General features: G+C 42.9%; 1 protein-coding gene across 1 annotated transcript in view; it reads left to right on the top strand.

Annotated features, from left to right (window-relative positions):
- Positions 1–285: 285 nt before the first annotated feature.
- The window catches only part of PTK2 (protein tyrosine kinase 2), a 352,211-nt gene continuing 342,548 nt past the window's right edge, over positions 286–9,948 (top strand). The window contains exon 1 of the mRNA XM_019553237.1: positions 286–835. The gene's annotated coding sequence lies outside the window, so the exon portion shown is untranslated. The remainder of the gene's footprint in view (positions 836–9,948) is intronic.

The following is a 9,948-nucleotide window of genomic DNA, read 5'->3' as shown; positions in this document are numbered from 1 at the left end:
TTAAACACGGATCTGCCCAAAGAGCCTTGCAACGGGTCGGGGTCCCCCACGCTCCCCGGGTGAGCTCCGCGTACTGGGAGTAGACTGGGATACACAGGGAAGAGCAGCGTACCGCTTCGGCTCATAATCCATATGCTTCGTTAGGCCCCGGGTGTCATTAAAGGCACTGAACGCACACGGTGGATTACGTCGATGTGCAAGCCAATGAGATCGGAAAAGTGCTGGCGAAGGTTTCGTAGATCTCGTGCTCTTCGATGAGGTCGGCATGTGAATTTGCACCTCGTGAAAGAAATGTTTGCATTGACATAGTTTAAAGTTGTGAAATTCGGTCTTAAAATCTCTATCTGATACTGTTACGAGTTTGGTGTCTTTTTCATTACGTTTTCGATGCGTGATAATGACTAACACACGAACAGGAGCATGCTTGGGATTGCATTTTCTACTCAGCTAGTGATTTATTCAAGAGCAGTCTTTTTTTGGGGGAGTGGGGGTATTAAGCAAAAATTACTCTCCTGGAGTGAGTAGCGCGCTATCGTTTAACGGCTTCAATTCTGCGTGTAACTTTTTTTTTCTTTTTTGAATTTGAACATCTCCAGAAATGTCTGCGAAACTAATGAAATCCCTTTCCTTGCATGTTGCAGAAAACAACGTAAAAATCAATATTCCTCCCTCCCTTTCCAGTTACTGCTTTGCATGGCAGGGCTGTCTTTGACAAAGTGTAGCATGAGGATTGAGATGCAGGATGTTACAACTCATTTCGTATCCCTTGGGATTCGTGGAAACGCCTTTTCCCCACAATAGCAAACGTTCTGTATCCTCCAAATATTTTTTAAAGGTGTAATGTCTGCTTCAGCAACAGCTGCTGGCAATGAAACAACACAAAAATGATCAGATAGGAACACTTCACAGTATATTGGTTTTTGTTATAAATAGGCTACTACTGTCATAGTCTATCACGCCTGAATATTGAGATCTTGTAAAATTTTAACTTTACTAGCAAAATAGTTCTTGCTTCTTAACCTTACAGCACTTCTGACAGTTCATCATACATTGATCATATCTTGCAATATGGGTAGCTGTTTGTTTGTAGAACTGCTGTATCTTCATCCATTGAAAATGACTTAAAAAGCTTGAAAAACATCTTGCAAACTGTTTGTTAAAGGGAATGTTCCAGGCTGGAAACTGCACTTGAACAAGTCTCACAAATAACACCCTAGAATATTAATTGTGAAAAGCTTTAAATCTGGAGTCTGGTTTGCTCTTTCTTTCCCCCCTCCCTTTCTCCCTCATTTCATGTATCTATTGCTTCATTGAAAACTGAAGTTTGTTTGTCTGCACTTTCTATTTAGTTTACATAACGTGTGCTAATATTTTAAATCTGAAACACTGTTGAGGTTTGTCAAAACACTGTTATATTAGTGTAAAGTCATAAAAATTGTTTAATTAATGTTTAAGACCTTAAAAAGCAAACATCTACATGTGACTTTTTTAACAGGATCATTCTGATAGACAGCTTTAAAATGAGAGCAGGTCACCCTGAAGAACTGCAGCGACTCGCACATAGCACTTAATGAATTTTGACTTGCACAGACTAGCTGTTTTATTCTCTAAATTGAATCCACTTATGACTTTGAGTTCTGTTCCTAACAGTTGTTAACTTCTAGAAAGCTAAAATATGAACAAAACACCAGTAGTTTCAAGTCGGTATTTTTGGGTACTGTTGCGGTTAATAGCATTGTGGATTTTACATAGAAATACTGAACTTAGGCTGAGGACAGGAAATGGAAATGATTGTATGTACAGTCTACCTGTGGTTCTGTATTACACTTTTCGAGGCAATGCACCTGTTGCTTATGAAAGCTGATGTCTCTGAACCAGTTGGAAGATAGGGCAGGGTGGCACCTTGGGAGACTGCCTTTTCAAGGTTGGGAGGGAAGAGCTAGCTTTGTTGCTGTTTTCTTTATAAAACTTATTCCAGAACCTTTTCTTTTGCACCTTTGTGTGTTGTTTTCCCCCCCTGTGTTTTAAATTGAGGTAGGAAATGTATTTGCCTTTCTTCACCACCTACCACAGCTTAGTGCACACCATGATGGGGGCACTAAGTAATACTCAGCTCTTTTCAGTCTAACTGTTTTCTTTGATCTTTTTGCATGTGTAAATTTGAGATCATTTAGACTCATCAAGCATTGCTGGGTTTAATCCCCTGTTTGTATGCCCATTTCCTTCTGGCGCCATGAACAGGATTTGCCCCACACCTTCTGCTAAGAGCTGTATAAACCAAATGTAAATTGGTACTGGAACATCCTGGGGGCAGTCTTGAAGAGCCAGGCTGAGGTTGTGTGTTGGGTGGAGGGAGACAGGTCAGAGGTGATGGCATTATATGGGTAGAAGAGCTGGTGTTGGCTCTTTCCTGCACTCCCTGCCAAGGACACAATTCTTCAAATGGGAGAATAAGGATATCTGACCTCAAAGACATAGGAGAACCAGGGGAGATACTTGCCCTCCTTCACTTGTTACAGACTTTTGGACTGGAAGGCTTAAGTAATAGTATTATAAACATCTGAGAAGTTGTGAAGGATGAGGATAACAGGGTCTGAAATTCAGTCTGGTGTGTGTGCTGACTAGTTTTAGGCAGGTAGAGAGAAGAAAGCAGCCTGGGGTAGGAGACGTAGGAGAGATGCTAAGGCTGCAATTGTAGACCATGTTAAAGGATTCTGGGGCTCTGGATAGCAAGTATCATTTTCTTAAATACAAGATGACCCCCCAATAATTAAATTCTCTACATGGAAAATGTATAAATTTGTTATAGTTTTCCAAGTATAGAATCTAAGTATTGTTTGGAGGGTTGGTTTGAATCCTCCCCCATGCTACAGCAGAGGAAGCAGTGGCTGGAGGCAGGCGGTCAGGTGGCCCTCTTGTCTTTTGCCCTGCCCACTACTTCCCTCTGCAGCCTTCCTGGCAACTGTACCACCATACCCCCAGCTCCCCCAGTCTCTGCCTCTTCCCTCCCTCCTTCCCCCAGTCTCTGCCCTCACCCCAGTTGTCAAATACGGCTTTTGGAGCACAGCATGTGGAAGCTCAGACCTTGCCTGGCCCTGCAGTGTTGGTGCTGCTGAGCCAAGCGAAGCAGAGCCTGACAATAAGGGGGAGGAAATTGGTGTGCAGTGGGACGCAAGCTGCCTAGGGGAAATGGGGGTGGAGGGTGGGCAGGAGGCTGATGTGGATCTGATTCCTGCAGCTGCTGGCTTCCCCCTCCACTTCCTATGCAATGTAAGACAAGGGGCCATGCTGACTGAGGGGGAAACCTTGTTTTATATTTAAGTAAATACTGTAATTCTTTCTCTTTATGTTGTTTTCCTTAATAACAACAGTATTAAATATGGTGCACAACAGAATTCACTTAAATGTAACAGTATCCAGGGATGGAAATGGAGACGGTCTCTCAGCCTTGAAACTCTGCATAGTTTTTTGTTCCTCCTCATTTCTTCTACTCTGTATTTTTGTGTGTTTATTCTTAAATTTGTTCTCTTGTCCCTTCTGCTTGCTTATGCCTCTCATTTATGTTGGGTTCAGTGTTAAAAGCACTTGTGGAAAGACCCTGAATAAGATTTTGATGCAGAAGGAACGAGTTTCCTTGGTTTGGCTAGACGGGGGACTGACTAGTATTCCAGAGTTTCCTTTTGCTACAGAACTTCAGTGTCTCACACAGTACTGTAGGTCAGTTTAAAGCTTAATCCTCGTTCCCTGATTAGATTCTGATTTATCTCATTGTGGCACCCCATGCTAGGTTTTCCCTTTTTTTGCTTCAGAATGTGCTAGTGAATTATCAGCATTTCCTTCTGGTGAAACATTGATGACTTGGAAGAAGTCAAGTCAGCTGCTTGCCCAAATGCTAAGCACATTCTTCCTGCCCTTGCAGAGCTTGTAGTAGCTGACCTGATGGAGCTGCCCCTTCTTGTCTCTGTACATCTTTTGGCCAGCTGGTAGGGGAGAATGTCCACTGTTTCTTCTGTCTGAAAAAGGGATTTATCTCATTCTGTTAGTGAGGGAGAGAAGTCATCCTGGCAACATATAGGAAGCCTATAAGAGTGCAGATAAGAGCTGACTGCTGGTCCAGCCAGTGCAACCTAGGGTGGCAAGAAGAAATGTAGTGGACTTCCTCAGGTATGTCTTTCCAGTTCAAGGCAGTGCTGTGCTGAAGAAAGGCATGTCTGCTTGGCATGTGCTAGTTTCCTGATTGGGAGCAGCATGGCTGTGTTAGTGCGGTGCTTTGTACATAGTTTCATAGTTGGTAGGGCTGGAAGGGACCTGAGCAGATCATCAAGTCCAACCCCCTGCCATGGGCAGGAAAGAATTCTGGGGTCAAACGACCCCGGCTAGGTGTCTGTCTAGCCTCCTTCTGAAGACCCCCAGGGTAGGAGTGAGCACCACTTCTCTTGGAAGTTGGTTGTAGATCCTAGCTGCCCTGACTGTGAAGTAGCACCTCCTGATATCTAGCCTTAATCTACTCTCAGTCAACTCATGGCCATTATTTCTTGTTACCCCTGGTAGTGCTTGGGGGAACAGGGACTCTCCCAATGCCTGCTGGTCCCCCTTGGCAAGTTTATAGATGGCCACAAGAGAAGGCTGAGAGGGGAACTGGTGGAGGCTGAACAGGTTCAGGTCCCGTAGCCTCTCCTCATAGGGCCTGCCCTGCTGCGCCCGGACCATGCTAGTTGCCCTCCTTCGGACCCTTTCAATGCTGTCCACATCCCTTCTGAAGTGCAGCGCTAAGAACTGGACGCAGTACTCCAAGTGGGGCCTGACCAATGTCTCATAGATGGGGAGGATCACCTCCTTGGACCTGCTTGTGATGCATCTGTGGATGCATGGCAAAGTGCGGTTAGCCTTACTGACCACATCCTCAAATTGGTGGCCCATTTTCATCTTGGAATCAGTAATGACTCCAAGATCCCTTTCTGCCTCTTCACTGATGAGAAGGGAGTTCCCCAACCTGTAGGTATGCTGCTGGTTCTTCCTCCCCAGGTTCAGTACCCTGCACCTTGTCAGTATTGAATCTCATTCTATTCTTATCTCTCCAGCCATGTAACCTGTCTAGATCTACTTGTAGCCTGTCCCTCCCTTCTAGCATACATACCACTCAGCTTTGCCTTTTAACTCTTTCTCCAATTATATCAACATGCCTGTTGTCTGCCAGCTACATGCACTTCCTTCTCTGGTTACCTTGGACACCAGACTCCTCGGATTCCCTTTTTGTTGGAAGCAAGAGAGCTTAGGCCACCGAATGCCTAAGAAAGGAAGGGCCCAGTTGACTTCCTATCCCTGGACTCCTTCAAACCTAGAATGGTTTGAAGGGGATGGCAGCCTGTTGTGTAGCAGCTGCTACTGATGCTTCATCCCCCTTTCCCATGGTGCTGAGATCCCAAGGAACTTGGGTTGTAAAAGGGAATCAGAATGAAGCTAGCCAAGGACTAGAATGAGCTAAACCAGAGGTGGACAACCTGTAGTACAGGTACCACACGTGGCATGGGCAGCCTGCGTGTGTGGCATGCAACAGATTGGGGAGGGTTCAGGTAGCACAGCAGCAGATAGAAAGCAGAACAGCAGATCAGGCAGGAAGCACAGGGAAGGGAACAGAAAGCAGAGCAGCAAATTGGGGAAGGGATTGGAGCAGAATTTGGGTAGGGTGTAGGGCTGGTTGGTGGCACGCCTAACAAAAAGACTGGCCATTACTGAGCTAAATGATAGGTTCTTTGTGTCAGGTGGTTATATTTTTTTTTAACCTAAGGTGGTTTTCTAAATTAGAGCTTAAGAGGAGGAGGGAAGAAGGCAGCCATACTTTATCCCATGGACGTAGATGTTTGGCTCTCATTTCTTCATAAACCCTTTCTGCGTTGCAGTTGAGGGCAATAAATGTAGAAGCTGCAAATAGAACTTTTGCCGTTCCAGGAAAGACCTCGAGTTCATCTACCGAGAAATCCCATTTCCCACAGATGTTCTTGTGAAAGGTCCAAGAACACCTGTAATGGACTAATGTAATCTGTATAAATAAAGTTCCTTCCTAATTCTGTTCTTTGTGACTAGATTATACTATGGAATGAGAAGGGCTCTCTTCTTTTTTTTCCCTTTTTGTTTAGGTCTTCTCCTCCTTTGCGTGGCCTGCACCAAAGCCCATATAAATGTTGAATCCTAGTAAAGTTTTTGCCAGCTACTTTGTAGAATTGAGTTACGTTATTTAAAAAGAGCAAATGTTTTAACCACAGCATTTGCACCATTTCATTTTCATCAGATGTCCTCTGTCATGTGGGAGTTTAAGAGCATCAATTTCCTCCTTTTTCTCTGTTTTTATTATTTTTTATATAATTATGTCCCCTCTTGTTTATTTCCTCTTTAAGATAAGGCGTCTTTCTCTGTCTCTAATGTGCCTTCATTTGTTTATATTTCAGTTGAGAGTAGCAGAGTTCATATCAGAGTTCCACTCAAGTGAAAGCGTTTCACTTATTGTTCCTGAAATAATCATGTTCAGAGTAAGGCTCCTAATCTTGGTCAATTGACTCAACCGTTCCCTAACAGCCTGATACTTCTGGTAGTACTGTGGGCTTTCCTTGTGGCTGTGCTGCTTATCTGTGAGTGACAAAGGGCAGTGTCTGTAGTAGGATAATTGTTCTTTTGTAGCATCTTTATACTTTCTTCTTTTTTCCTTGTCCTTTACTGCCTGAGACCATAACAGTCTCCTGCTTCATCCTGTTATCTTTCTTCCACACCAACTCATTTCTGCAGTGTGAGCATTGCACTTTGCCCTCCAAAGAGAGGAACAGAGTCAGGGATACTGGACCAGCAGCAAATAAGAAATGAGGTTAAATGTGATTTTAAAGTCCCTTGAAGTCCAGTGTGTACCTTCATAGTTCAGTTTTCATTTTTTGTTTAATGTTAAAAATAGAAAGTTTCTTGTTTCTGTCTCTTATAGTAAGCTCCCCTGAGCATTTGTTAGGAAGTGTGGTTTATAACTCTAATAAGTAGTACTTTTATAGTAATTCTTACTCTTAACTTGAGGACCTCTCATTTTGGTAGTCCAGCATCTAATGCCTAATAAACTTGCTGGCGTATTTTTAGGTAAAAGATGGAAAAGGCTGATTTAAGTACAGGGATGGAGTCTGTAAGACCAGAAGTCTGTTCCTGCCAGTCCCTATAGGCTTGTATGATTACAAGCCTGTGATTCTGAGAGTTGAGATAAATCAGTTGAATCTCTCTGCATCTCAGATCTTCTGTCCTTACAGCAGGAATAACAATTACCTAAGGCATAATTTGCTGATGTCAAAACCAAGTGTTTATTTGTCAAGGGAGTAAAAAGATGTATGATGGTGGAACAAAATTGTTCATGGAAGGTGTAGTCGTGTTGCTTAGTATGAACCTTGGAGTGTCAGTCTTTGAAGTTTTCACACTTGTTAATGTCCTTATTAACCTCTGAGTGTTGATTTAGAATTTACTTTTACTAAAAAAAAAATAGTGTGGACAAGAGGGAGGGGATAATATAGCACATCTGAAAAATGAATCTGTTCTTCTGAGATAACACACTGGTTGGAGGGATCTTAAGCTATGTCTTTCATGGTTTATTACTTGAAGGATTATATAACTTCTGCCAACTTTCTATGGTATGGCAGTGTTTCATAGTTAGTAGGGTCGGAGGGGACCTGAGCAGATCAAGTTCGACCCCCTGCCATGGCAGGAAAGAGTACTGGGGTCAAATGACCTCAGTAACGTGATTGTCTAGCCTTGTCTTAAAGGCCCCCAGGGTAGGAGCCAGCACCACTTTGCTTGGAAGTTGGTTCCAGATCCTAGCTGCCCTGACAGTGAAGTAGCGCCTCCTGATGTCCTGTGTTGTTGAACTTCATCCAGGAAAATTAATCCTGCTTTTGTGGGTCTCAGGACATAAGGTAGTTTCCTGGTTGCTGTAGGCTCCTTGATATGGAGTTTGTGGTTTCTACTCCTGTTAGGAGTGCCATTGTAGGCATGTTGTTTCTTTCCACATTAATTGGGCCACTATGAATTTTGGTCATCATTTCTCCCATATTGGGCAGAAATTTCTTGTCATAGGTTTCAAGGTCCTAGCAAGGTCTTTAGCCAAGTACCCTGTCTACAATCTCCCTTTTGTCTTTTTCCTTTCTGCTGCACCCAACCTGCAAAATTGGTAATACTTTTTTCACCTTTTTCCACTCCCTCTGTTCTTCCATGCAGTCCTTATCTGACATCCCATTCCAGACCTTGCTCGCCAGACTTTTACCATGTCTTTTCTCAAATGTTTTCTCCAAAATTATGCCTGAGAATCCTAGAAAACTCTTTACATGGATATACATAACTAAAGCTGTACATGCAGTTGTTATGATTATATTAGTGACTAAAGGAAGGTGAGTGTCTTCAAAATTAACCAAATTTCAAAATTCGTTTAAAAAACTGACTGAAATTGTATAATCTTGTCTCTTAGTCCTTGTCCTTCCTGTCCTTATTATCCAGACAGTTCTGTTAACTGATGTTTGGTGAACTGACATTAAATCCCCCGAGGTGGGGGGGATGGGGGTTATTTTCTCAATAGGATGCTATTTTCAGTTATAGCTGCAGAGATGACATACTCAGTACAATCTTTCCATAAATGAAGTTGTCATGCTGCTTCATATATGTGCACATTTGCTGGATTTTAATGTTTTGTAGCACTCATTTTTTAGCACCTTTATTTTGCAAGCATGCGCTAACGGTGAGATTTCTGCAAACAATTTGATACACAGCCGTTTTTAGCCCCCCCCCCCTTTGATGTTTCTTTTTTATACCTCTAAGAGACTTTTAAAAATGGATTTACCTATCCAGATTAGTACTAACCCAGTTTAGGTCTCTCCTTCTAGTAATGCCATTCACATAATGAATGTGGTCTTTAGTCCATTGTTAGCTTGGCTCCATTCAAAATATAACACGCCATGTTGTTTGTGCTGCACGTGTGGCGAAATAGGGAGCCAGGCTGCCTGCAGTCAGTGGAGGAAGCCAAGATGCCTGTGCTGTGGGGTTGGGGTGCAGAGCTGACTACCAGTCTGCCAGCCTATGCAGCTTGCGGCCCTCCGGATTTGCAAGCTGTGCTGTGTGCAGGCCCCGGCTGCCTGGAGGTTGGACAGCCTTGCTCTAGTTCATGCTTTGATATACAACAATAGGCTTCCTCTTGAATGTAATCTTTAGTGGATCTGTTTTTAAAGTGGCAGGTCAGAAGCGTGCTGCTGTTCAGTATTGAGTTTTTTGGAACTTAAGTCTCTACTAACTAAAGTATGTAAATTACATAGTTTAGTTCTGGTAAAAAATTGAGTAATGAATCAACTACCTATTATTTTTCTGTAGTTATCCCATTGTGGCCTTAACTGGAGACTAATAATGAAATATGCTTCATTCTGAGAGACTTCTGCGTGGACATAAAATAAAAAAGGACAAAATGATCCAAGATCTAATTGATGTGTAAGCACTGTTTTATGAACTCAACTCAACCCTTTAATATTCAAGAGAAGCAGAATTAGTATCATAGTGGTATCTGGAGCTTCAGGCAGCCTTAAAAGAAGGATTAACTGTAGGGTGCAGAGAAAGCTACCTTCAAGTCTAAAGACTGAGGTAAGAGAGAAGCTTATGGAATTCATGTAAACCTTCAGTGCAAATTGTGTCACTTAAAATTAAAACCACAAACCAAATTCCCTGTGGCTCATATTATTTGGTAAGTTCTGTTTAATCATTTGCTATAAGTATCTAGTCATACTGTGTGTTCATATACCATATTTACTTGATTCCAAGATGACGTTTTTCCCCATTCAACATGGGTGAGGGAAGCCCCTCATATTGGAACTGGGTGGGAGGGGGGACAGGCAGTTTATGCAGCTCTGGCCCCAGCTCTAACCCTGGGTTGGGGTGGGAACTACAGCTGCT

This window comes from Crocodylus porosus, unplaced genomic scaffold (assembly GCF_001723895.1).
Source record: "Crocodylus porosus isolate Cpor-Errol unplaced genomic scaffold, CroPor_comp1, whole genome shotgun sequence".
Lineage (NCBI taxonomy): Eukaryota > Metazoa > Chordata > Crocodylia > Crocodylidae > Crocodylus > Crocodylus porosus.
The sequence above is the reverse complement of the archived record's forward strand: the minus strand, read 5'-3'. Positions and strand labels throughout refer to the sequence as shown.